This window comes from Anopheles merus, chromosome 2L, assembly GCF_017562075.2.
Source record: "Anopheles merus strain MAF chromosome 2L, AmerM5.1, whole genome shotgun sequence".
In the NCBI taxonomy this organism is placed as follows: Eukaryota; Metazoa; Arthropoda; class Insecta; order Diptera; family Culicidae; genus Anopheles; species Anopheles merus.
Genome location: NC_054083.1, coordinates 45472459 through 45499847, shown reverse-complemented (window position 1 = coordinate 45499847; position 27389 = coordinate 45472459). Strand labels below are relative to the sequence as shown.

The window sequence follows — 27389 nt, the reverse complement described above, 5'->3', positions numbered from 1 at the left end:
GCGTGATAATCATCCTGACCGAGCTATGAAGAAACCGGTTGAAGTTGATTAATGCGTCCAGTTTGGAGGATAATTGAACTATCATTCGCTTACTAAATCACCCGTTTGGCTCATTTCCCATTGACGGACTCAGGCGTCAAAACATTTTGACGTGATGCCACTCAGCTCATAAGCATGCAACAAACAGGCACGTCGCAAACCATCGTAATGCATTTGACTTTCGGCATCTTGTGACATCTTGTGCGCGATTGATCGTAGTCGCCCAATCACGCATCACAGCCATAAACCAGCGGCGAAGGACGTTGCTTCAACATTCAGCACACTTTCGCCCACTCAATCACACACACACACACACGCTTGTGACCCAGTTTCGGCTGCACTCGCCACACTTCCCAATCTTTCAACGAGCATTTCGACGGCTCTTCGACGGCTCTCAGTGACCACAGTGAAGGGTTCTTCACGCCAGTGTCACTTCACGCTGGCGGTTGTGTATCGATAGAAACATACAGCAACAAAAAACCAACTCTCACCATATATTTTGAAGTGGTGGTCCCTAGGGTTGCTTCTCCCCGGCTGGCGGTACGCTAGTCAATGAAGGCTAGCCAATGATCATCGGTATTACCTCACAAACCGACTAGATCGCTCGTGCGAGTCGAGGGCAGCTGTCGCGGAGACCAGCAAGGGGGGACATCTTTTCAACCTTGACAATGAGAACAATGCAACTCCCGAAGAGTGCCTCTAATGTCTGGCGATGCTTTGGGGATATATCTGTGCACAATGTGTGCGAGAAGTAGCTTAAGGCGCAAGCGAGTATGTGGCATCGCGTGAAAAGGAAACCCCAACCAACCCGTAGGGCACAACACACACATCATGGGTCCGAAAAGAATGGAAGAATGCGGAATGCATTAACATAATTCCGCTTTCTTCATTCGGTTCACCTCGGGCGGCACCTCAATTCGCATCATCATCATCGCCATCAGCGCCATCATTCAGCGCGGCAGAGACGAACCGTGCCAGCCGCGTGATACAATGTGTGCCAAACTGTTCATACAATCGCGATTTTATTTTCTTCCGTCTTTATTAGCTTTTTTTTTTGTTGTTGTTGTTCCCCTTTTTGTGTGTACAGAGGGAGCAGAAAAAGCTGCTAAAAGAAATAATTTTGTGAGTTTTCTGTCCGCGTGGTACACTGTCGTCGCTATCGTTGCCCGCAGCAAGCTCCACACCGCAAACTCCACTGCTTTGGAAAAGTTCAAACATTGAATCGCAACCTCAAATTAGTTTGGGTGAGAGGGTGGAAGCTTTGCTCGTTCCATATTTTCCTCCCCATTTTCCATCCCTCCCCCTGCGGGAAGCGTGAACGTGGTGATTCTTAGCGACAACGGTACGAACGACGAGATTACATGGCCGCCAGATATGGGTTGATGATTGTTGTAGCACGACCAGGAGGCATTTTCGGCACAATATCATCAGCCGGTCCCGGTAAGCTGCGGCAGTTGCTTTTCCATTGTCTGGGTAATTCAGCATCGGGAAACAAAATCGTACAGCAAGGTTGTTTCCTCAAACTGCTTCTGAAGACGGTTTCCATTGAAAGGTGTAAAAGTAAAGCAAAAGAATGAATATAATTTACACTGCTAATGGTTGCATCGCGGATGAAGGGAAATGGTTATGGTTCTAGACACACAGCGAAAACGTGAAACACGTCTGCTCCAACGGAATAAAAAAAGCCCTTCCACAAACACTACAGCGGAAACAGTTTTGTAAACCTTCCTACTGGTCGGACCGCTCCGGTCCGTTTCTCTTACAATATTTGAAATTTTGATCAATTTTCGAGCGCCTCCCCGCTCGGCGTTAAGTCTGGGGCTGGGAGAAACAGTCAACGACGCGCCAACCATAATAATCATCTTGCCGGCAGCCGTCATCGTTTGTCTCATCCACGTCGGCGCGAGCATTCCGCAGCAGCACCGGCCCCGGATGGGAACAATTTGTTTACAAGAGTCTCATCCGGCCTGCGTTGTTTTTCGCATCACCTCCAAGAGGAGCAACAACACGGAAAGCAGAACATTACCCATTATGCATTTCATTACCACAGCCAGTGTTGGGGGGGGGGGGGGGAAAAAGGATTTAAAACCCCAAGCACCGACTGCGCCATGGAACACCCACTCCAGCCATTTAATGCTGGCAGTTTGCTGCTTCATCGCTTCGCAAAAGGGCTTTCAATAAAATGTTGGGACCATTACAATTAGCGAGGAAGAATGCAGAGAGGAGAAGATGTTGCTTCAAGGGTTTGTACATGAAGTTATCGCTTACGTTTCGAGCCGTTGGAAGTGACTTTTCCATGAGGTGGAAATGTTACGAAACACGATCGTGATGTGGCCAAGATGTAAGGAAAACGCGTACCACAACCTCCGCCCGAAAACTGCTGGTTGCTTCAATATTCATTCAAGCTCTACCTTTTACGGTAAAGCGCAAAAATACAGCTCAACTTCCACCTTCTCCCAATCCCCGGGCAAAGCAAGGTCCATAATTAAATTAAGCAATTATTCATCGCACCGAAAGACAGCAGCCCACAGCAGTGTGCGCCCCCCCCCCCCCCCCCCCTTTATAGTCATCCGTGGCACCGTGGCTGCCAGGTCCATTTTATGTTCGCTTTGTGGCCTTTGGCCGCTCTCCTGACTCTAAACTGACAACCAACCGCACGAAAAGAAGCAAAAGCGCTTTCCGGGGAACCATTGCAGCGGAACCATAAATCAGCGCGTAGGAGAGTGCAGCTCCGGACGGACGGAACGTCTCTTCGGGGCTTACCAGCCCCCAGCAACCGCAAATTAGTGCCGCAGACAAGCATGGGGACAGACGGCTCCCCCCGTGCTTTCCAGGACATCGTCAGTGAACTTTCGGCGCCTCGGAGATTTTTGGGGGCCAATTTTGTTTGATTTACTTGATGTATGGCCTGCCGGCGAGCCAAAAAGGGATGATAGCATGCAGGTCGATTGTGTCTTGTACGCACGGACAGTTGGCTGGCTCTTAAGCTTCTGGGTGAGCTTCGTTGATGGTTGAGCGATCAAACGGCAAATTTCCTGAGTCCGCCATCCTTGGGCAGTCGCGTACAAGGAAATGCCAACTCACATTAAACGCCAGCCTACACGACGCATTTGGCGATGGAGTGTAAGAGAGAGAGAGAGAGGAAATGGGAAAGAAAAGAACACAAAACACTGGCGAAAATTTTGCCACTCGGCTAAAACAGGGTTGAGATTACGCTTATTGTAAATTATGGGCGTCCGAATGAATGAGGGCTGGTAGTCTCGGTACCGTGGGAGGCGGACCAAATTTATGGCTTTGTCTCTTTTTCCTTTCCACCGTGCACGAAGGGCAGGAAGAAAGGGTAGCATCCACCTACTCAACAGGCTCAGCCTTTGCGTTGCGTTCGCGTGCTGCGTCAAGGGATGCTGGATGAGACCAGCACTTGGGCAAAGTATATCTAAAGTTTCGCAATCACTCGAGCAAAGGTTTTTGATTTGCAATTGTTTACACAAAATGGGTCCGAGTGTTTTTTTCGATTAATTCCTAACAGAAACTAATGGGCAGCATGTAGTAGCTTTGATGATGATGTAAAAGAATTCCAAACAAAGCAAGCTCTCATTGAAGTCGCAGGACGTTCATTGAGAGCCTCTTTGCTCCTATCGCACAGAGCTCTAACGAATAAAAGACTTTCTATGCCGGCAAACTGTTCGAAGAAATGGGGGCCTTTTGCATCCCTTTTTTCCCTTTCGGAGATGGTTCATTTCCTCCCCCTCCCAAAAACCCGTCCACCCAAATGGTAAACAAATCGGTGTACCCCAAAAAACACTCCCATCCAAACACTGGACCACTTTGTCTAACGGCCCGAGGCAAACCGAGCCTCAGCAGCAGCAGCACCCCGACGACGACTGGTGTAACTTTCAAATTTGTCAACATATCTCATCGGTAAACATTCGTATGAAAATATCGGAAAATTTTGCATGCAGCTTCTGTCTGCGGGTTGCTACCCAAGGAAAGATTCCGAACCCTTTTTATTGGGGCAAAGAAGTAGAAGAACAAAAGCAAAACAAACAACAAAAAGAAGCTTCAATCCTTGTGTGCGCACTACTTTTCAGGACTCGGTCGTCGTCGTTCGATGCTTCGTTTGCGAACAACGGACAACTTTGCTGGCCATAGGTTTCTTCCATAGAAATGCGGACCGACGTGGACCAACAGCCGCACACTGCCCCATCCGCCAACGTGTACCGTGTGCCAATTGTACCGAGAGGGCTGATGTTGACATGTGTTATGAAAACGGTTGCAAACTAAACAACAATGGAGATCGGTTGAGGGAGCATTTGTAGGGAGGGGGGGGGGGGGGGGAGGAAGGAGCTCGGTAAATCTGGGCGTCTCGTTCATTCGCTCGCCCTTACGATCAAAGAAACCGTACGCATCACACAGGGCCCCACGTGCGGGCGGATTGGTTGATGAGTTTGTGTGGGCTTTCTCTGTTGAAGTTTGTTAAATAATGCTTTGTGTGTGTGTGTGTGGAGTGCGTGTAAGGATCGGATTGTGTACACTGCTCGGACAGTAGTATGCGGCGAGACCGGCGGGAATGTGCCCTTTACATTGGTTGCTTCTCGTTACGCAACACTTTGTTTCTGTGAGGTCCTTGTGGGGTTTTTGGTCAAAAGTTCTTAAGGTATCGATTTGATCGTTTTGTGTTTACTTAACTTGGAAACAGGTTCATAGAAATTATTTTGAATTAATTATAAGTTAAATGCAAATATTCAAGGGAATGTTTTCAGTCTGGTCTTTGTTGAGGTGGCTTTACACTGCTTGGAAGTCTCAAAGATCTTCCGATTCTTTGTTTTAATGCTTTAATTTAATGGTCCTTGTTGAGGTGGCTTTACACTGCTTGGAAGTCTCAAAGATCTTCTGATTCTTTGTTTTAATGCTTTAGATAGCTTTTAAGCTGAAGAATTAAAACCGCTTTTTCTTTATTTTCAATGTCAAACTAGACTAACAATAGATTCAAAAATACTTATCATTAAACAAATAAAATAAAAGATACTAAAATAATTGTAAAACTTTGTAAAGAAGGTACTATACACAGACAAATTTTGTCTATTCTTTTTCCAAACCACAAAACTGGATCAAATTGTAATAAATGTTTTATTTCACCATTTCCCCTGTGGCGATCAAACTCTCTGGCAGCTTTTTACAAGACTTTACACCAATCATTTTCATCACACCATGTATTACTTTTATCACATCCCTGCTGACAACTGCAAAAAAAACGGACCTTTAGAACCACCTCAAAACCATCATTCATTACGATCGTTTTTCCCATTCCCGTACGCTTGCAACGAACGAGCGTAAAAACGGCAACTACAACCGTAAGCATAATAATTCATTTCAACGCTCCAAAAACGATCGCCACAAACAAATCGACACCAGGCCAGGCCGCACGGTCTAAGTACATAATGCGTTCCCCATCCCTGGCAACAAACCCCCAAAAAAAGGTACATCACCAAAAATTGACCGTTTTTTTTCGGGGGTGCTGGGTAGATTTGTATGCCAGGGAGGGGAGGGGTGTGGGAGGGTGTTTTAACTCATTTTGTCGAGAAAACGCACACAAAAAAAAACACGTGGACAGAGAAATGAGAGAATCCGTTTTTCCAGCGCATGGCAGACCACACAACCATGTTCGCATGTTCGCCCCGTCAACGCATTAGCGGGCGCATTTGTTCTGATAAGCGAATGGTAGAAAGCTCATCAACTCATTCGTTTTAAGGTTTTTTGGGAGGATTGTTTTCTTTCTTTTCGAATTTTACGCTACCCTTTCCCCACTTGGCAATAGAGCGCGAGTGCGTGCGGCCACGGTCCAAGCCCGACGACCCTTGTCCCGATCTCGGCGGCAGCCGGCATAAAAGTGGGCCATTCTACAACTCCCCTTCCTCCATTGCGCCCTGTAATTCGGTCGGTTGGTCAAAGCGTTCAGGGGGCCCCAGTGACCCTTTGCCGTCCAGCTGGCCCGGATGTGCATCGAACGTGGGCATGCTAACTGTATTCTTTGCCGCGGTCCAGCTCCGGCGGGCCAGTTGTTTGGTGTCTATGTTTTTTCCCTCCTCCTCTATTATTGCTCATCTTCTCATTTGCTTCTAGCGTTTGTGTGTGTGTGTGTGTGTTTTTTGTTTTTTTTTTTAAACCACCACTGACCGTAAACCGTGTTCGAAAAGATTCGGCAAGCGAAAATAGAAACGAAACGCAACAACAGAAGAGTGCTCGCCGGTGACTAGCGTTGTAATTAGTGATGGCCGAAAATTGGCCAGCCCGAAGCACCCGTGGGAGTTCACCGAGCGATACGGGGTGCCGTTCCGTTCCGTTCCATTTCGGTGCAACTGGGCAGAGGAAACCGAACCATCTCTTTTTTTGGGGGGGGGGGGGGATGACGACAACGACACGGGAAGTGGTAGCCGAGAAAAAAGCACGTGGAAAAGCAAGCCCTCCACACTGGCAGATAATTTATTCACGCACGGGCAGCAAAGCTCGGCTTTGCTTATTTTTACAACACCCGATGGAACGGGAGGGGGATCGTACCAGGGTGTAGGGGTAAGAAGGGGGTCATGGTCGGCACAATATTTATCACTCCCCGGAGCACTTCCGATACTGGACGGCGGCGTCATGGCGTAGGAAATGGATGTTTGATAAGCATCTCTACCCGCCTAAACTACCGAAACTCGGCCTCGGTGGGGCTTGGTGGGGTTGGCGGAAGGAGAGGAGGGAAATTATGAATTATCTCATGCCATTTCGTCGCTGGAACCGCAGGAACCAGGAGAGGCATATGATGCATTGTAGTGTGGCTGCCGCTAGCTCCTTACTTTCCTAGCCGCGTTCCCTAGATGGTCCCCGGGCGTATTAATCCATCTGTCTTCCACCACCTTCCCGGCACTGCATCGTACCTCACTGCGAGGCGGAATGTTGCATCGCGGCCAAATGCCTCCTGGGAGTGCCGGTAGTGGTGGCTATGCGTGTGTGTTTGTGTGCTGTAGCCCCATTGCGCTCTTCGGTACTGGCGTTCTACATTGCGACCGAAACAATCGCAGAATGAGGAGCAGCAGCAACGGACTACAACGCACGGACAGGGCAAAATACCACCAGAAGCATTACTCCAAATGGTTGGGAGCAACAGAAACAACAACAACAGAAAACTAACCATAAAGCAAGGAAAAGGATGCCACTCTCGCTGCAACGTACCGTTGAGTTTGAACGGGAACGGTTGGCATGAAAAATGAGCCTCCAACCGTCATAGCGGTGCTACGGAGGAGCAAATTCCAACGAAAAACCCATCCATCGCATAAACGGGATTGAGAAGGATGTTCGAGTGGAGCTTTTTTTTTACTGTTTTGTTGTTTTCCTGCTGCTGCTGTTTTCTCCCATTTTCCACACAAAAGCTGTCGATCCAGCTCGGGGGCAGCTGGGTGTCGAAAATGGGATGAAATATGACATCCACTATCGGCTGATAACTCTCCGAAGGGCGTCCCGCCTCGAAGCACCCCAGTGGCAACTGTAACAGCACTTTGACGTAAGTTTTGCCGCTGAAATCCAACTATAAACAATCGTCTTATCTGATGTACAGTTCGCATTAGAGCGGGATGGGTCTCGCTGCGAGGGATGAACGGTAAACGTGTTTATGCGATAATATTCCCTCAGAAGCGTTCCACGCCGTCAGCGGTGCTTGGTGCGGTGTTGCAAGCCTGTTGAAGGACGGTGCTCAATCCATCGTCCAGGATAATGGATTGATTTATGAAGAGGCTTATGGGCCCGGTTGGAAATGGCTGTAGTTTAGGCGGAAAGTATTAGCTGTGTATCTTACACTAGGAAGCACGTAAATACAACAGTTTCGTTGAGTTAACACAACATTAACATGCTTGGAAAAATAACCAAAAACGAACTTGGAGTTTACCATTTGTTTGTAAGCTTTTTAATTTAGTAATTAGAAATAGCTTCCTGGGTGCTAAAAATAGATTATCCGAAGATTTGCATACAATCCAAGGTATTATTTTAGCCTTTGCTCCTGTTTTCTAAATACTGAAATTAATGCAATAATAAATAATCTTTCATTACCAGTATGGATTAAGGAATATTATAATTCACCCTCAAATAAATGATTCAGTTGTGGAGCATTCTGGGTTTATCACACTTTAATGCTCCGCCCCACAAAATGGGCCCGTGCCTTACGCCAACAATTATGCAAACCAAGTCCCAGCAGGGACAAGATTTCCCATGTTTTAAACGCTTTGCTTTGGTTTCCAGTCCCTAATTTCAAACACTGATCACATTTGTGACCTCTCCAACCGTCATTACGTTTTGACTCAACACGCGCTGGCATACAATGGTGGAGGAAAAAAGGGATCCTGAACCTTATTATGAGCTTTCCAAACAAATCATTCAACAGGAAGGCCACTTTTTTACGTCTTTCTTCCATTTCCTTTGCCTTTGCGGCAGCAAGTTACAAAAAAATGTGCCAAATTTAATTACGTTTAACAGCATTTTTTCTCCATCTTTCTTCCAATCTTCCTTCACTAGCTATTCCCCAACACAGCAAGTCAATCTCTTGCGTTTAGTCACTTTAGGATTTTCCAGCGAACGATGCCACAGAAAAAAGGGCCCTAACCGTCCGATTAGGGAAAACAAGCAAACGACAAAGCACTCAATGCATCTTCTGCGTCGGATGCCCGCCCACAAACAGATCGCGGTAAAAACCTTTTTAGCCAGCATCGGTGTTAAAAAAAACAAAGCTTGTTTAAAAGCTCATCTGTAGCTCATCTGTTCCGTTGGGAGCGGTCGGCTCCGACCGCAAAACAGCACAGTGGCGCTTAAATGATGGATTGCTTTCCACCAAAATCGTCCAAACAGCTGCGCCCCAAATCGATACACCGCTAGTTGCTCACCATAATGTAGCCTGCCCAGGAGCAAACAACAACAACAACAAAAAAGGGTGAAGGACACGTGCCAGTGTCCTGCTGTGTCACCCTCCCCCTGTAGCGTTCGTTCGCGTAGCGTGTAGCAGCGAACAAAGCAAACGCTAAGGACACGTTTTCTCGGTCACATCGCCCGCGCACGCTAGCCGCTTTTCCCGTGCTGTCGAACGACGGAGACGGGACTGGCAAATCCTTGAATGGGTCCTGTATGCTTGTGTGCGTCTGAAGTTCAACTTATGCCAAGCACGGAAGGCCACTTTGCTGCCTTCCCATTCTTAGCTGACACTGGGGGACACCTTCTGGTCTGGTATGCGTGAAAGAAGTTTTAAAAATTTCCCCGATCACTTCACGCGCGCACGCTTTATGTCTTTATGCTCGGGCTCGGGCAGCTCTACATCCAATTCAATCCCACGCCCATCCTTCCGAACGTTCAATCCGAACTGACATCCAGTTAAAGTGCCCACTTGACGCTACTGTCAGGTCCGTTCCGGTGTGTCGTCGTCGTCGTCGTCGTCGTCGCAGGCTACTTCACTGCCACCGGCACCCAATCGAACCCAAAGAAGCATTCTTGATCTCCAGTTCAATAGACACTTCTGGCACTCTGCTTCCATCCAACCACCCAAAGATACAACGAAATACCTCCACGGACGGACGGCAACCACCCTGCCGGTATTGTTTCCGATAGCGATGCAGTTTGAATACGATAGCGCACTTTTGATTGACTTCCTCTTTCGTGGGGGGGGAGAGCGAGCTTCTTCAGCAAGCTTCACTTGATTGCACTTCACTTCCGGGGCGCGTGAGCGTGTTTTCGGTCTGTGCAGGGAAGGGACCGCCGCCGCCGCCGCCAGAGGGTGCAAAACAATCTGGCATGAATAAGAAATACCGATTGCCAACGTTCGAAGGTTCGAAGCAGTCAGGAGAGGGAGCGAAATTGTAAACGTCACGAAAAGGACAGTGATTTTCGGTTCGTGTTTTGTTCGCTCTGGGGGGAATTTTTTTTTTGTGTGCTGTTGTTCATTCAGTGAGTTCATCCAATGAGATAGAAGATCAAAAGCGGAATAAAATCCGCATACTTTTTTCCAGCTTGTTGCAAAAGGACAAAAGGGACACCCGTAAAGTGGAGGCAGCCGAACGGATAACAATCGTTCTTGTTCGGGCCTGAGAAGCTGGGTACAAAGCAACAAGAGCACAAAGCATTATCGGCAGCAGCTCAATCACGAATTGGCAATCGGGCGATGCTTTCTTCATCTGCTCCCCACGAAGAAAAGGTCCCCGAAAACCGTTTTTGGATTTTGTTCTTGCTAGACATCTTTTCACCTGGATGGCTAGTTCTTGCTTTTCTCCGCTCCACAAAGCTATCTCTTTGAAAATAATCTTAATTTCATGGAAAATCGACTTCCCTCATGAATTTTTTCTTCTTCTTCTTCTCTTGTGTTGATTCATTCCTCCCTTTGATGTCATTAGACGAGGAATCGTAATGAAATAGAAGAAAAAAAGGCTCACACAAAAGGTTTGTTTGTGTGTCTCTTTGTATGGGAATTGAATGTCTTCCCATGTCAACAGGATCGTTTCCATCAGGCTGCCAGAGGACCAAACCGAAATGGAAATCAAAAAGCTTTCTCGTCCTAAACCATCTAAAGTGTTTTGAAGGGGAAAACGTCCTGAGGCTTTGGGGTGCCGATAGCCTACGCCTAAGACTCAACCAAAGCCCCACACAAATGTTTGCAGCTTGACGGCATCAAAAGGGAAAGCATCGTGCTCGATCAATTCAAATCCCTCAACCCTACCATGGGGAGGGTTTTTATAATTGCTCCACTAAGGAGACTCTCGGTACAGCAAACAACGAACACAACCTCCAAAAAATTAGCAATCGTCGTCGGGCGTCTGGTCTGTGCGATCTCTTCGCATCCCGTCTGAATTCTTTGCGCAATTTTGCAACAACATTTGATTAATGTCATCATCCTGTCAGCTCGCTGCGCACGAAAGCAGCATTGGGTGGGACTTCTCCACATGGGCCAGAGTCAGCAAATGAGTCAGACGCGAGCACGCATTCTGTCTTGTAAGAGAGAACGACGTCTCGACGAGTTGTGGATCAACAAAAATCCTACGAAACACATTAAAATGCATACGTATCGAACTCGTTTCGGGTTCGACCCTGTATGAGTCAGCTGGGTTGGTATTTCATGAGGAGAAGAAACACACAGTGACCGGCAGGCGGACGGCCGGATCAAGGGGCTAGATTAATCGGATTTGCATATTGTGCGCCCCCGGTCGGTAAATTGATCCGTCGAGGTGGAATAAATCGACGCCCCGGACGGTGGGTTTTTTTGGTTTGGTTTGGTTGGTTGACTGTTCGCCCAATAAACCCCACTCCAAGATGGGGTGTGATACATGACAGATCGTTATGAAGCTGTGAACAAATGTTTGACGATCGACTGATTGGAATTCGTTTTTTTACATTGTATTCGGCAATTTATGGAGACAAGTTAATGAAATTTGCCTTGTTGCTAAATGTTAATAGGCAATCTTTATCTAATCTTCTAACCTTCGAACTAGATTTAAATCATTGGTCCTTTGGATAGGACATGGATATACTACGCTCTGTATGGTTGAGACTACTTTTTGCCAACTTCAACGACAGAAGACTCCTCATTTCTTCAACCATTGAAGAATTAAACCAATCGATCACCCATACCCAGCAATCTCCCTCCAAAAAGCGTGTAAAAAGCGACAAAACTAATGACACCCCGACACACCACCAAGCGAACACCTTTTGTGGCCCACACCACCGCGAAGGAAAGTGAAATCATGCTAAACAAATAAGCGACACACTAACGACTGGAGCTGGCGGGTCCCGCGCTAGTTCCGTCCCAAACCCCAAAACGGGCGAGGCGCGACAGTACCACGGCATTCGGGGCTGAGGCTGCCCAGTGAAAGAAGCAAAAAGTGAAAAAAACGAAAGTGAAACTTCATCTCAAACTGTCCGAGTTAGCAATATTTGCTCGACGGTCGGTTTTGTTGGTGTCAGCTTGGCGCGTTGTCTTTGCCGGGCACCAACCGGCAGGGGGAAGTAGTTTTTGTTTTATTTCATTTTAGCCTTCAACTTTACACGGACATCAAAACGTTGACAGTGTGTTGGACGGGCGCAGGGTAAACAATTTCAGGAATGGGAAAATGTTGTGAACTTTTTGCGCATATTTTACGTCTATGTTTGAACGTTTCTTTCTCCTGCTCTTTACCTTCAACCATATTTACTTTCATCAAAACACTTTGAAGGAGACGCTATATGGCTCACAGAGCTTTTTTTGTCTTTTTAACTTCGATTGGGGAAAAAGGGGCTTAAAGATTAAGCATCCATTCTAATGACCAATGACCTGTGGAACCCCAACACTCCGGGTCCGGGATTGTTTGTTTTGGGAAATGCGGATCTAAGCCGCACGTGACGTGCCGATTGCGTACGTACGGGGTTCATCAATCTTGTGCTCCGTGCTTGCGCTTACAGACGGCGCCTTTCCACCTGCAGGCGACCTGCCTAAATCGCAATGCTTCCTGCTTCCATCACTGTGAACGAAAGTCACAAAATTAACTTTCCTTCTTCTACCTTTTAAGGCACACGAAAGGCTTCACACTTTCAATCGTTCAAGGGTGCGCTCTATACGCTCTAAGCTTCACCATCACCCAAGCTCGTGACACTTCACACGGCGAAAGCGTCCGGGGAGCGTGCGGAGCAGGAAAATGTTTTTCTTCTCTCAATCAATCATCACCCTTCAGGCGGATTCGCTTGCGGGGTCTCGTCATCGTGCTCCACCCGAAAAAAAGGCTTTTGCCCGTGTGGCGCTTTGATGTTGTGAAGGCGTCTGCTTCCATCAACACATCTTCTTCACAAGGAATAGCCCCGTGATGTTTGTTGCATAAAACGACACGCAAACACATACGCACCACGAAAGCAACGGGGAAAGTGGAAGTATCATCTCAACCGCTCGACCAGGCCCCGAACAGCGGGAAAATAAATGACACGGCAAAACGGGTGCCCTAATATTCCGGTCTTCTTGTGCCAAGCCACAACCGTTGCGGCTTAACAATTATTTAACCGATGACATGATACCATCAGATCGTTGAAAGCTTTGCTAGCTTAACGGTGGGGCAACATCAGGTTCCATCTGCCCGAAAGTATCTTCTCACAGGGCGAGGAGGACGAACATCTTCAATGTACGCTTGTTTGGAGTAATCATGGTGACTTGTTTCTAGCCCTTAAACATGCCGCTTCCTTCTTGACGGACGGTCTTCCGTTATTATGAAGGCTCATCGAGACGTTTGCTCCATGATGAAGGGACGGCTGACTGGGAAAACGGAAACGGTACAAACTAATTTATCGTAAAATATTACTTCCCAATCATTCCAACCATGGTTTTCCTTCTGGAATGTGTCCCTTAAGCAGCGGGGAAGGACAGCTCCCTTGCCGATGATCAATCAGTCTTTCATATCGTATCCGGTGTTGTGGTTTATGCTTACCCTGTAGCGAGAGTGAGAGAGAGAGGAGAAAAGAGACAAGACAAATGATTAAAAGTCTGCTTCATCGGTTGGTACTTGGCAAGGCGGAGCGTTATGAAAGTTGGATTTAATTTTCCTCCGTGTTCAGTGTTTCGGTTCGATTTATGACACCCACGCGTATAACACAGTGATTCCCCCTCATCATCCCCCTTCCACATCCGCTCCCCTAGCTTCCGGCGCTCGGACACGGGTTGACGACGACAGCTAACGAAGATGGTGGTGGTGGTGGTGAATATTCTCACCACTTCCGAACGCTTCTTATCACACACACCGAGAGCCGGAACGTGCGGACGGAAAACAGGAAATCGAAAAAAAAGGGGGAAACATAGAATCCAACACTCCCCATCCCCCGGCCCCCAAAAGCTTAGAACCTGATCGGGAGGGAAAGAAGTGGTGCGAGGAGGTTAGCATTTGATGCTCATAAATAATTCATCAATAAACCACCCAGGGCCCAGCAGAAGTATGAATAATCGTTTATTTTCTTTTAATCCTCCGCAGTCACTTCTCTCTTGCCATTCCATTCGATGTCAGAACCTTCCCCTCTACTGCCAGCTCTTTTCACCATGCCTTCATCCGGTACAAGTGCTACCAAGGTGCCAAGGGAGACGGAAATCAGGCAGAAAAGCAGAAAAGCCCTCCCCAGCTCGTTCGTTAAATTGAGCGTTCTTTTTACTCGGACTCAAAAACACCGGAAGCGATGCATCGATCGCTTTTTATCGCCATCATCGCCATCAACCACGTCGGTTGCGTCGGTCGGTCGGTTAAGCCGGTGGGGGTTGGTTAGTGTTTTACACTACACCATTGATGGTGGGTTCCATTTCTTCTCCCTTTTTTGTTGCCTCAGTGTGCGCCATTACCATCAAGTACCGCAAACGGCAACCGCAAAAGGTGTTTAATTAAGCGAAGCGAAGAAAGTGTCCACAGTGCTGGCCCGACACTGGACACAGCGGACACTGGACACCGTGCCAGCTGCTGGGCCCCGTGCTCCGGAAATTTATTCCATTCATAATTTCTTGCTTCTCGGGTGCCTTTGCTTTCCTTGCCCCTTTTCCTGCCTAATCCGCGTTGCTTATTATGTGAGCGCAAAGGTAAGTGCAACACGACCGGCACTAGCTCACTATGAGCTCTCTTGCAGGAGCTTTTTAATACTTCTTCAAAAGCAGAAAAAAAAGACACCCTCAGCACGAGAACCTTACCGACACGACCGAACGCTCGGATTTGGGCGATAAGATAGGACACGTTTTTTAGCACGAGTCTTCGTGACCGACCAACACAAAAAAAAGAAGAAGAAGTCAGGACACAACCGGATCGGTGGAACGAGATAAGCTACCGAGCAGCCCTGCGCTCCCCAATTGCACTGCGCTTACCCAAGTACCCCGGGAAAAAGTGTCACCAGACCACTGGTTTTTACCTCGCACGAACCACGACAAATCGCAATCGTCCAATTAATCGCACCTCCGGATCTTCACCGCCAAACACCATCACTGTAAGTGACCTACAGCGTGACGACAGATAGACGAGAGACAGAGAGAGAGCGAAAAAAAACCTCTCCAGATGTGGGGATACGAAAATCCCAAATGCAAACAATCTCACCCAACAATGGACGGCTCCAATTAGGGCACCTCATTTCGCTGAAGCAACACATACCGAGCCGAGTCGTTGCCGTCGTCGTTGCTGCTTGCAGCAGATTGGAAGTACGTTGTCTATACATATACACACAAACACATTTTTGCTTCCCTTCGTACATCTTCAGACTTCCAGGCTGCTCGAGGTTAAGGGACTGCCGGTGATACAAAAACCCTGCACGATGGTGCGAAATGGTAGCACCGAAAGGAAAGCAGAAGGAGAAGCAGACAAGGAAGCGGACGCAAAAATAACCATTCCAATTTCCAAGGTCCCTCCCGAGTGCCTGGTGCCAATCTGGCACAATTGCAATTCCAACCTATTAACACATATCTAATTGACTTCCAACCTGGAGCGGGCCAACGGACACACACACACACACACACACACCTGGAGTGTCTGGGTTTGGTGAGTCTGGGCAGTCGCGCAAGGAATGCTTCTAATGGTCTCTGTCGCTCTCGCCTCACCTCGGAAGGTTGAAGTGGCCGGGCGCAATAGACGCTGGATGGACACTTTGACTCTCGGAGTGTATGTGTGTGTGTGATGGAGACGATGATGATGATGATGATGATGATGGGCACATCATTTGCGAACATACAGCTTCAGAGCCGAGAAGTGCTGGGAGAACCTCTCGGTAAACCTATTTGCACACGGTGGACAGCATGATCGTCACGATGGCTTGACAACTACCACCAACACGTCATTTCTCCGTGTCGAGTGGATTCAGTGGCAATGATTACACATCCTCTTTTTAGCTCGTTAAAGCTAGGTTAAGAGTCTTTTCACTGATGCTGTGCTGGGGTTACAATTCCTCCATGTGTTTTTATTCCGGAGCAATGCGAAAACATCCCCATTTCGGCTAATCACTAATCCCCTATCCAACACCTCTACCGATGACAAATGATGGGTGAGTGTGTGTGTGTGTGTGCTGCACGCTTTACATTCCCGTACGTGCTGGTGCTTATCATCCGCGAGTGTTGCGAGATTATCGGATTATGTTCTCCAATTTTCGCACAACAACAAAAGCACCCATTCTCGCTGGCGGGCGTGACAGCTTGCCGACCCTCTGTCATCGAAACCGTCAACGTCATGGCGGGCGGATGTCATTCCAGTGCGCAGAGCGTGAGGATCAAATAATTGCCTTTTACCGTTAGCATGCTAAGAGAGAAAGGGGTGTATGTGTTTTTTTTTATGTTTTTTGCTTCGGTTGCTACATCGTGAACCCATCCTACGTACGGTGTGCGGCGTATCTATTAGCGGAGCTTACGGGAGCAACCCCAAAATAAGCAACCTAACACACACAAAAAACCAGGCCCTGCAAGTTTGATGAGAATGATGATGGTTGATGATATCATAGTGAAGGAAACACGCTTATGGCGCTCTGTGCTGTGCCAGCGCCACTAGATCGATCGTGCCGGGGTTGATGAACGTTGCAGCAGTGATGGAGTGCTCGTTTTTACTATTAATGCCGCCTTTTTCTAAGACACTTTGAATCGTGTGTCATCCGGGCGCGTGTGTTTGTGTGCAAAACTTTCTCATCATCTTCAGCAAAAGCACAACTCATGCGCCCGCTCATGCGAAAACGGTAAGCCTACGCCAACGGCTCGTGGGACTTAAGGAGTGAGGGCGAAATTATTACACCCACATGATCACACTGTAAATAGTACAGGTCTTTACGAATTGTAAGAGCAAGAGTTCCCCCATTACGTTACGCATGCAAATGGCCAAACAATTCCAAATTGCTACAGCAATCATTGCCATTCAAAACATGGTATAATTGGAAGGTTTCCTCCCAACTTTCTGACTATTAAGTCAAATTTTAATAGAATCCCGTAAATCAAATAAACCTTCCCCCCCCCCCTCGTTCGCATTCTTATTAAAAAAAAGCAAGCAAAATTGAGCCGAAAGAAGCCTGCTGGTGCTTCAGCGATCGTTCAAACTTCTAACGGCATCTTCCCGAAAGCAACAAATTGACATTTTTGGCACAGCTGCGAAGGCGTTCGAAAGTATGTTGAACGTAAAGGAATTTCTCCCGAAAGTTTGGGCCCCGATTGTTGTTTTCTTCTATTTTTTTTTTCTCTCTCGTATGCAAATTTCCCGCAAGCTTGCTATTAATTATAAGACGCGCGCACACGTTTATTGGTCCTATCGAGAAGCGAGGAGCCATTTGGTGTGGGCTTTTGCCTCGAGTGGACAAACAAACAAAGACCTGCAAAGACAGCTGGGTTTATTGGGTCAGCAGAGCAGAGCACTGTAGCCGTGGTCCAATTATCCGCCCGTCCATAAATAGCGAGATTCTAGCGAGAAGATGTCACCCGAAACCAGCTCCATAACTCATCTTCACCTAGCCACGCCGAACACCATCACTTCCCAAGGCGAATTATGCAAACGGCATCATCCCGTTGTAGTTTTATCACTCCCCCCCGGCTACAAAGTCAACATCTTTTAAACACCTTCGTGGCTTTTATCGCCCCGCATATCACGTTCACGTTTTATCCCCTCCTCGGTTTTGGGGAGAAGTTGATTTTTAATTTGTTGCCAAATGCCTATCCTATTAGCAGTGTGCTGACGTGCACGGTTTCGCGCACACATTCCAACCGATTGTGCCGTAATGATTTACGAGATTGCCCTTGTCGGTGGGGAGAAGGACCCCGTGGGATGGATCATGTTTCTTGGCAATGTTTATGGGCGATTATGCAAAGTAGCCAACGCCTCCTCACGCCTAAATCATGCGGCACACATTAGGGTCAACCGGGGAATTGGGTTTGTTGATACAGCGCGATTGCACGAGCCGGGTTTGTCGCCATTCTGGGGGATGATTAGAATGAGAACAACCAGGAGGTATGGGACTATATTCGCTGCAAAAGATACTCCGTTAGAAGACTTAATTATTGGCCGGGTCTTTCGGACAGCTTTTCTTGTTAAATCTGTGCTAATTTTTTTTACGTTGGAGCGTATTTATGATAGCACTGCCGTTAAGAGGAATCCAATAGGAAAAATAAGCTGATGAATTATTCCATTTGTTATTAGAGGAGCTTTTGATCGCACGAAGATAAGTCGTTCTAATAGTATTTGCGCTTATTAATGAAAAGCCATGCTATTTATTTAATACAAAAAAGTCGAATAATCACAGACAAAAGGAAGTTCAAGCTGAATCAACACAATCCTATCATCATTTTACTTATTTTTCATCCCGATTTTGTATATCTGCTGTAAGCATTGCAAGGGTAAAACTCTATCAAGCTAAAAAGAAAATCTCAAACTTAACCATTATCAAACATACAGTTTGCAGCCTTCAAACCGGTCGCCGGGAACAACTCAGCTTGATTAAGGTAAATAAACGGAACACGCACACAGAACCGTTTCCACTTGGGCAAAACTCGACCAAAGGAGAACCGGAACCAAACAAAGCCCAAAGCAACGACACGTGCACACACACATACACACAAAAACCCCACAACATTACCGATTAGTTTCAGCACCAGAAACATTGGCGAGGGTCATCAGGCAGATAGTTAAGGTTAGCTGGGATGGTCATCTTCGAGCGTTGGCGAAACGAAAACCATCACCCAAAAAAAAAACTCAATCAACGTTCCTTACACACCGGGGGCACATGCATCCAGTGAGAAACGGAACCTTCCCCAGAATCCAGTTCGAATGAAAAAAAAAAAACGTCCCAAATGACCAACTAACCAGCAGTGCGTCCGTGTCTGGGAAGTGGGACCCCAGACTACATGCTCCAAAAAGCTCCCCTCCTAGTGGAAATAATGAAAAATCACCCCCTTGCCCCGCATTCCCAAAACAGTCTTCCGAAAAACCCGTGGCATCGTTAACGGTTTCTGTCTGGCCGTACCGGCCGTAAGTGGCAAGTTCTCAGCGAAATTACAAAACTGGGCTCCACACATTATCGTCAACCATTTCTCACTCCAGTCTTTCAGTGCCACCGGTGCCGTCAGTGACCGTGTGACCGCGCGAAGATGCGCACTCAATAACCTCGAACCCACTCGCTCGCCTCGCTCGCTCGAATGCTGCAAAATTCGTTCTAATTTGGTGTCGTTTCCTGCCTCCACCACTCCAGTAACCGTGAAAGGAGAGTAAATTGAAAAGTCATTAGAATAAAGCTCGTGAGCAGTTTGTTTGAGGCGTTGTTTTTTGTTGTTTTGGGCAAGCTTTTTTCACGCTCTTGGAATGTTAAGAGCCCTCCTTAAGAGCTCCAAGATTGGCCTGGGTATGTTTCTTCTTGCTCGAGTACGTAGCGGGGTACCACTCGCGGGCAGTTCGCACGTTCGCCCACGGTATTGGTGCCACTCTGAGAATTGGGTCATCCATTTTTCGGATGTCACTTTGCCCACATTGCGCCGTAAAGGCCCAATGGCAGGTTCGTTTTACGAGTGTTTTTTTTTTCTAGCCTCAAACCAACGAAAGATGCATGCTGGAGAAGAAGAAGAAAAGACGCATCAAGTGCGTTCGGGAGAAGCTAATTTAGGGCAAAGTGGGTGATGATGGTAGTGCTGCAGTCAATTTTCCAATTCCATTAGGTCGGATGGCTCTCGGCCGCTCAGGGCCCGCTCGTTGAAGTAATGTCATCTGCAGCGAGGTGCTCTTCGTTATCAATGGCATCGTTTTTCGTCCGCAAATTTCGTTTTGTTTGGTTCTTCCTCCGCAATAGAAGCCTTTTTCTGAGAAATTGCTCCAGCAAATCGGCTCCCGATTTTGATCCGATTGTAAAAAAAAGCTTTTAATTAAGCTCGTGCTGGAAAATACGAGCCCGCCCTAGCGCTTGGAATTCCTGAGCAAACCCATCACCCATCACTCTCGGCAGCCGTACGCGTTCGTTACGGATGTTAATGGTGTGCTCCGGTTTGTAGCTTCTTATTAGATTCCCATCTCGAGATTGCAGCACTGCCAGCAGCGCTAGCAGCACAAGGATGGTAATGAAATTTTAATGCCAAGTTTGCGTTTGCACCCGCTCCCGTGGCCGGAGCCGGTTCCAATCCAATCGAGCGTTCAAACAACCCGACCGAGATCGGCAAGACCTTGCTCACTCTCGTTAGTCTCCTGCGTTGTAACTGCCACAACGAGCAACGAGCAGACGAAATGGGAAAGGAAAAACCCCAGGAACACAAGTCACAAAGGATACACTTTTGGGGGTTTGCGCGCTCGTGCCGCCTTTGCTCGTCCGAATCGGAATCGGGCACCCGAGCCCGGTGGTTGAAAATATGAATTTACGGGTTTTCGTATTTGCTGGCGAGTTTGTGTGAGTGCGTTCCTTTTTTTTTTGTCCTCCTTTCTCTCGCTCTCCTCCCTTTTGAAAATGGACGATGCTTTCGTTAGCGAGACTAACTGCATTCAATTTGCAGTAAATTAAAGGATTTTTACAAGCGCTGCTCTTTCTTCTCTGATAGTCTCGTTTTAAAAGTAACTTTTTATGTAATTTATAAAGTTGAAGTTATTTGACAACATTTGCAAAGTAATATATTGCTGTTCAAAGCATTGGAAAACAGTTTTACATTATTTCATCATTTAATTGACTATAATTCATCATTGCAATCGATATGTTCTGATCCTTGATCGTTTATCATTTTTCATTCAATTCTTAAACGATTCATTGTGTATTGGTCAATTTTCATTATTTATCATTTATTTTACTTTTATTCAATTTGTATTCCTGTGATTTCATTTTGTTTCAATGTTTTCTACATCCATGCACAGCACATTTCAAATCCTTTAAAACTTGTTGTAGCCTTAACTCAAAACCGTTGCTTAAACTCTTTCTCGCATTACATTTTACTAAAAATCCCACCCTTACCAAAAACCTGATGAAAAATTGCTACCGCATCAAAACAACAACCTCCTTTCCCTCTCCTCTCCTGCCTCACTCGCTGGCGCACTAGCGACGCACCGGGCCATTATCAATGTACATCGATTAAGTCCCTGTTTTCCAATACGGAACCGATAAACCCCTTGCCATCGAGTGAGGCAGTACAAAACCCCAAACAAGGCGACAGAGGAAGAACGAGAGAGAGAGAGAGAGAGAGAGAGAGAGAGAGAGAGAGAGAGAGAGAGAGAGAGAGGTGCTGGAGGGGATCTAAAAAGAATAACAACTTTGTCATCGAATGCCAACAACCTTATCCACGTGCCACTTATTTGCACGCGGTAAGCCACCGTGCGCGGGAAGCCCCGCAAAAGGGCCAACGATACCTTCGCTCCCCAGCAGACCTTCCCACCGGCTGCTAAAGAGATTGTTTACGATGAATGACGGTGGTGCTTGGGTAAGCGGGGAGCCCAATGAGGAGATTTGAATGAAAAAGGGGAAGAAACTGATACACCACAAAGCCTTCCCAGTCGCGCACCGAAGAAAGTCCACCGTCATTGCAATGATCCTTTCATCGAAAAGGCAGGAAAAGAGCGGACAGGAACACAGGCGAGCTTCGTTAAAGGAAAATCAATAGCTTCTGCAAAAGGGTAAGCGACCTTTAGGATGATGATTTCGGTGACAAAATATTATCATGATCGATTGATGGCTCTTTTTTGTGTGTGAGCGGGAGAAGGGGGGAGAGCAAAAACCACACAGAAAACAATATTGAACGGTGCATGCCCTATAATGGAACATTAATATCCATTTAATATCGCTGCAACAACCCTCCCGATTTAAATTCAACCCTTTTCTAAACTATGCTAAAAACTGTCGACATTATAAATAGCGCACATTAACAACCGTCTCATATTGGGAGGGTCGGTTTTGTGGTACACCATTCCACATGCACATTTTGCATGCAGACAAGCAAATAAAACATCCCATTCCAAAACCAAAATTGAATGATGGCATGGATGGAAAAGTTGGCAATTGATCAACGGGGACGGATGTTGGGGACGGCCGGAAAAGCAAGCGTCAGTCTGTCGTCCAACAAGAGGGGAGTTGCCCGTGCCCTGCACGGCTTCTATGGGCGAATGTCCAAGTATCGATCATGCTCGGAAAGCAGCTTTTTAAATAAAGTGTACATCGAGGGAGAGAGAGAGGGAGCAAAATAAAAGGAAAACGGCACCAGCACCAAAAGTCAGTTCCGCAGCACAAACACACAAAAACTCTAATTGCTGTTTTGTTCTGTACTTTTGGGAGAGGGTTTTTTCCCTTCTTCTTTTTTTGATGCCAAATGTGTGTTTGTCCGAAAAACTCCCTTGTTCGCACTTGGCGAGCGGTAGAATTATTGCTCCCCAGCTTCTGTGCTGCTGCAGTTCGCTTTGTTCGCCGGCTCTCCCCATTTCCCCGCTCTCAATGAGGGTTTGAAAATTTCCGAAACTTAATTTCCGCTTCAATTTCACCCGAATGCAATGCACTACACACAGACACACTCTCCGGTCCGATGATCCGGCTCGCAAAACAACACACAGCAAAACACAAAACAGAGCGTGGGTATGGGGAAGCGGGACGGGCAACAACTAGAACGCAAACACTTGTTCCGTGGTTCTCATCTGTGATTTATTATGATTTCCCTCGTGCGCGCACCAGCTTTTGGGGAGGCCAGCCGTAGACGTTGCAAGGTCCATTTATCATCCGGACACTTCCACAGCATTCCCCTGTACCGCGCGTCTGACCACGCGTGTGTGTGTGTGTGCAACTCCATCCATCAACTTCCCAAGGACCGGGACCGCTCGAAAGCTGCCACACTGCAAACGAAAACGCTCCACAACAACAAGGCTCTAATTTATGTGGAGCCCCGCATGATCGCGATGCTATGGGAAGGCCGAGGGGCGCACGGAGATGATCCCACTTCACTCGGAGATCGATGTATTTTCCAATCAAAAACACCACGTTGCTAAGCCACTGAGGGCTACTGGGGAGTAGTACACAAACACACACAGAGAACATCATTTGTGAAACTGGAGCAAAGCTGCTGAAACAAACGAGACTATGATGAAGATGCTTATGAAATGCTTACGAAACTGAAGCTCCAAGATTTGGTGTACCTTTAAAGTACGAAGGTACGGCTTTTTCGATACACTCCGACACGAGCTGCACTCCCTCCACCGAAAGAGCGCCATTATGATGTTATAAGACGACACCGAGTGGTTGCGGTTGCTTTCGCTGCTTCGGGCTTCACGCCGCTCCCAAACCCTCGACCGATCGGAGCTGATCGTCGGAGCAACGCCGGTAAGTGTTTCACCATTAAGTACCACTCGATGGCAATCTGCTACAAAACCGCGCGGCGTTTTGTCACCCGCCCGTCTCCGGCAAAACGGAAAATCGTGATTTGATTTTGTGTGGTTCCTGCACTCTCCTACCTCCCTTGCACGGCGCTAGCTGCCCAAAGTGCAGTAACAGAGCCCCAACCTTCTTGAGGGAGTTTGAGGAAGATGTGAGCTTTTTTTTTTCGTCGGTTTCGGGTTGACATTAGCTCCGTGTGTCAGCTCTGTGTGTAGTGGTGGTGCGGAGAGCTGTTGCTAAAGTCGTTACAAATGACACCGCACGTGCAATCGAATCGAGCGTCTGCTTCCTCCCTGGCAGAAGCAGTCAACAAGAAGGTGAGCGGGGCCTAAAGAAGGTTACATGGCAGCGCTTGGGCATGAACACTAATCTTGACAGACGTGGCAGGAACATTGTGCAATGTGACACACCAACCAACATTGATGAGGCGCTCTCATCGCAAACCCTACATGTGGAACCGCCGTTTTATTTAAAATGGATCATAAAATCTCCATCGTGTGCATCGGCAGCGATGGGCACAGCCAACATGAAGGATACGTCCTAGCAATAGGTCATCGTAACGGTAGTTCCCATTCATTTACGATCGTCTACATTAACTGTTAAATTATGACACGCGCCCGCCACGCACCCATCTCAGGTGAGCAAAGCACAGTTTGGGACGGTTTGCCTGCCCGTTTGGAGCTTTTAAATAATTTCAAAGCAAAAGCCAAGACGCTCATTTCATTACCGCAACACACACACACATACGTGGAAGGAGATGGGCCCTTCGCAAACCCATCTCCTCTGCCTGCGACGATAGCGATCGCGGCACCAACACTGTGCTTGCGCGGGGCTATGCGTAAGCCGCTTTGCAATTTATGGTGGAAAATGGTTTGCAAATAAATTTTTAACCACCCCGAAGCGTCGTGAACCGGGGCTGCTGCTGCTCATAATTTTGTAAGTTACGACCGAACCGGTACACTCGGTATCGGAGAACGGAGAACGGAGCGTTTGGGTCGTTTCGGACTCGTTCGGGTTGGGCTCCCCATAAAAGGATGCTGCACGATAACAACGGGTGCAAGCTGGGGGAGGCGCTGCTGGGTAAGCACTAAGAAAAACAATCGAGTAAACCAGCAGACGAAAGGGTAGCGCATTCCTACGCTCTACGCTGTGTGTGTGTGTGTGTGTGTGTGTTTGTGTAAATTATGATCGTACACATCGTAGCTACACGAGCGAAGAATGATAAGCGAGGGCTTGTGTGCCGTTGGCAACTGAGCACCGATTATCACGGCGCGGGCGCAACGAACCCTCCCCATGCTTTGAAAAGCCATAAAAAAGCTAGTCAAACACTCGTTTGCTTCACAGGAATCACAGGAATGCCGGGGGGGGGGGGTTCGATAAGGACGAGATCCGATTCACGTTTGCAAAAAAAAAGGTCACATAACTGGCGTGCTAGAAAGGGACAAGACACGCAGGTGAGATGAATAAGGATTACAACACCTCCGAACCCCACGACGCTTCGCTATCGGTAGACAGTGTAAAAAGTGAGATTCTTCATTATAAAACACACACACACACACACACACAACTCGAGCTTATGCGCTGGTGAATCCTTTTGATCGAGTGCTGCACGGTTCTAGGCGATGGCACGAACGTGCCCGGGATTAATTACGTCAACAAAATCTTCGACACGGTTTCACGCTCCCGGTGTGCGATAAAACCGGGCTCAAACCCTCACACACCGTCGGTGTGTGGAGGGTACATCACCTGCCAGGACGTGTGCTGAATGCTGTTGAACTAAGCGCGGGAGCAGAGAAGCAGAGAGTGTCGTAAATCGATTCGTTCGTTAGCTCCGATCTCGGCTGCGATGAGCCCAAGCAGCAGGCAGCCCAGGCACAGTTCCAGTTGATAAGTTCACGTACAGGCGATGCATACACCAGCGCGCACACACACACACACACCCTAGGAAAATTGCAAGAAGATGCTTTCTGCTGCTGCTGCCTTCCCCAGCCATGCTCCCCCTTCTTATTTGTTTAACCCTTTTTCGGTGTAAGCGCCGTGTACTAAGCTCTCGATTAAATAACCTCGCCATCGCGATTGGACGGAACCGTTGTTCGCCGCATCGCTTTTTCCCAATGCCTAGAGTGTGCCATCCGGGGAAGTGGGTGCCTGTGGTGGTGGTGGTGGAAAAATTAGCTTTCCCACCGTGTGCCACCCTCTGCGCTACTTCTTTAGCTCAGCTTTTTGGATCCATCACCGCCATCACTGTAATATACATCTAATTCTACGTTCAAGCGGGCGGTGCGCTCGTTTGAACAAGATCCTCATGCTTGTATCCCTCGCTCAATGCGAAGAACCACGCGTGGAAATCAAATCAACCTCTCCGGGCACGATCAGGGCTGCAGTTTCGCTCCAAACGGTAGACAGAAAACCCGGATGACTTTCAATGTTTGCCCGAGCGCTCAGATTGGAGTAAGATTGATATCATAACACGTGCGATTTCGAGTCGCTGATACCACTTTCGAGGTGGTACGTCTTTTACGAGACACCAGCAGGGTGGAAGGGGGTGGGGCGAAATTCTAACTCCATTAAGCATCTTCAAACCGAGCCGGGAAGGAGAGCGGCTGTCTTCACGCAGGCCACACTTTCGGGGGCAATTTGTAAAACGTCACAACCTTTCGCTACACAACCGCGTGGCCCTCCCCAACGAACGCGCCCGTGTTTTGACAAAGTGTGTCCTAGCAGATGCGGGCTGCTTCTTGAGCAGTAGTGGGTCGATTCTGGGCAGCATAGAGCATGGCGGTGGTCGCCTTTTCCACCGTCCCCGCCCCGATTAGCATCGACTAATTTCGTAAAATCCTACCGGTTCACTTAACACGATGACGGGATGTCGCGTGATGTGCTTCCGTCCGTCCGGCCGCTCCCGAGTGATAGATTGCGTCAAACTTTCGCTTCCCGAATGGTATGGAGACACTTACGGCTGCAAAAAAGATGAGACGAGTTGTAAACGGATTAGATGAACGGTTGTAATTAAAGTTTTAAGCAGTAGGTGGTGGTGGTGATGGTGGAGCTGCTGGCAGCATTTGATTTGATTTGCACCTTTCTACAGGTCACACGGGAGAGCTTGGAGAGTGGCGCTACGGTGCCTATGGAGGTGAGTTGTGTCTTGCTTGCTTGCTTATTGGTTCGTTGAGTTCGCTTGGCTCCAACGCCTGTCAATTTCCATTCCCGTTGGTACTGTTTAATGAAAATTTGCCCTCGAAATAAATGCTTCTTGGGTAGTGAAATGTGTCTTTTCTTTGTTGCTGTCTTCCAGCCTTCCAGCCCAGCTTCCAAGGGGCCGTCTTCTACTACCAACTCTGAACGGTCAATGATAGATGCATTTGACATTTAATTAAATCTGGCGTGAGTTTTTTTTTCTTCTTCTGAGTGAGTCCGTCTAAATGCGAAAAAAGCAACTTCAGCAACAGCACTTCAGTGTTACGGGGGGGGGGAAAACGAGTGATTCCATGAAAAGAAGAACGAAAACTAGCGAGTTGCAGATTTTAACACTGACCCTCTCTCCTTCTCCCCTCCTGCTGCTTCTTCACGTCTTTCACCAACAACGTGTCGGGTACCGGGTCGAAGGACCCAAAAACTTTTTGCCAATGCTAAACTTTGCCAATATTCAAACTTGTGTGTGACTTGTGCTTGCAGCTGCTGCGCGCTGTTGTTGTGCGTGAGTAAACTCATTAAATTGCAGTGACCTACGCCGTAACAGCGCGTGTGTGTGTGAGTGTTTTGTGACCGGTATGTTACTGCACCCCACCGGCCACCACCGATCGTGTCTCTGTGACATTTGCCCAAAAGGGAGGAAATGACACCGAGATGTGAAGTTGTATGTGAGTGGCTTGCCGGAGTGCCAATATACGGCTCAGATGTTACCAACTTGCATACACGCCCTAGCTATAAACCTTGATATTTGGCTGTTTAAGCGAGTCAAACCACACCGACAAAAAAAAATAAAAAGATTTCAGAGTAGTAAAAGTGCATCGCACATGGTAAAGCAA

General features: G+C 47.6%; 1 long non-coding RNA gene across 2 annotated transcripts in view; it reads right to left on the bottom strand.

Moving 5' to 3' along the window:
• Positions 1 to 13479: 13479 nt before the first annotated feature.
• The window catches only part of LOC121593164, a 31583-nt gene continuing 17673 nt past the window's right edge, over positions 13480 to 27389 (bottom strand). Inside the window, exon 4 of one of the 2 annotated variants that reach the window (XR_006004738.1) lies at positions 13480 to 13494. This is a non-coding gene — a long non-coding RNA (uncharacterized LOC121593164). Of the gene's footprint in view, positions 13495 to 26208; positions 26321 to 27389 lie in introns of those variants that run through there. The other variant, XR_006004737.1, reaches the window with a different exon arrangement.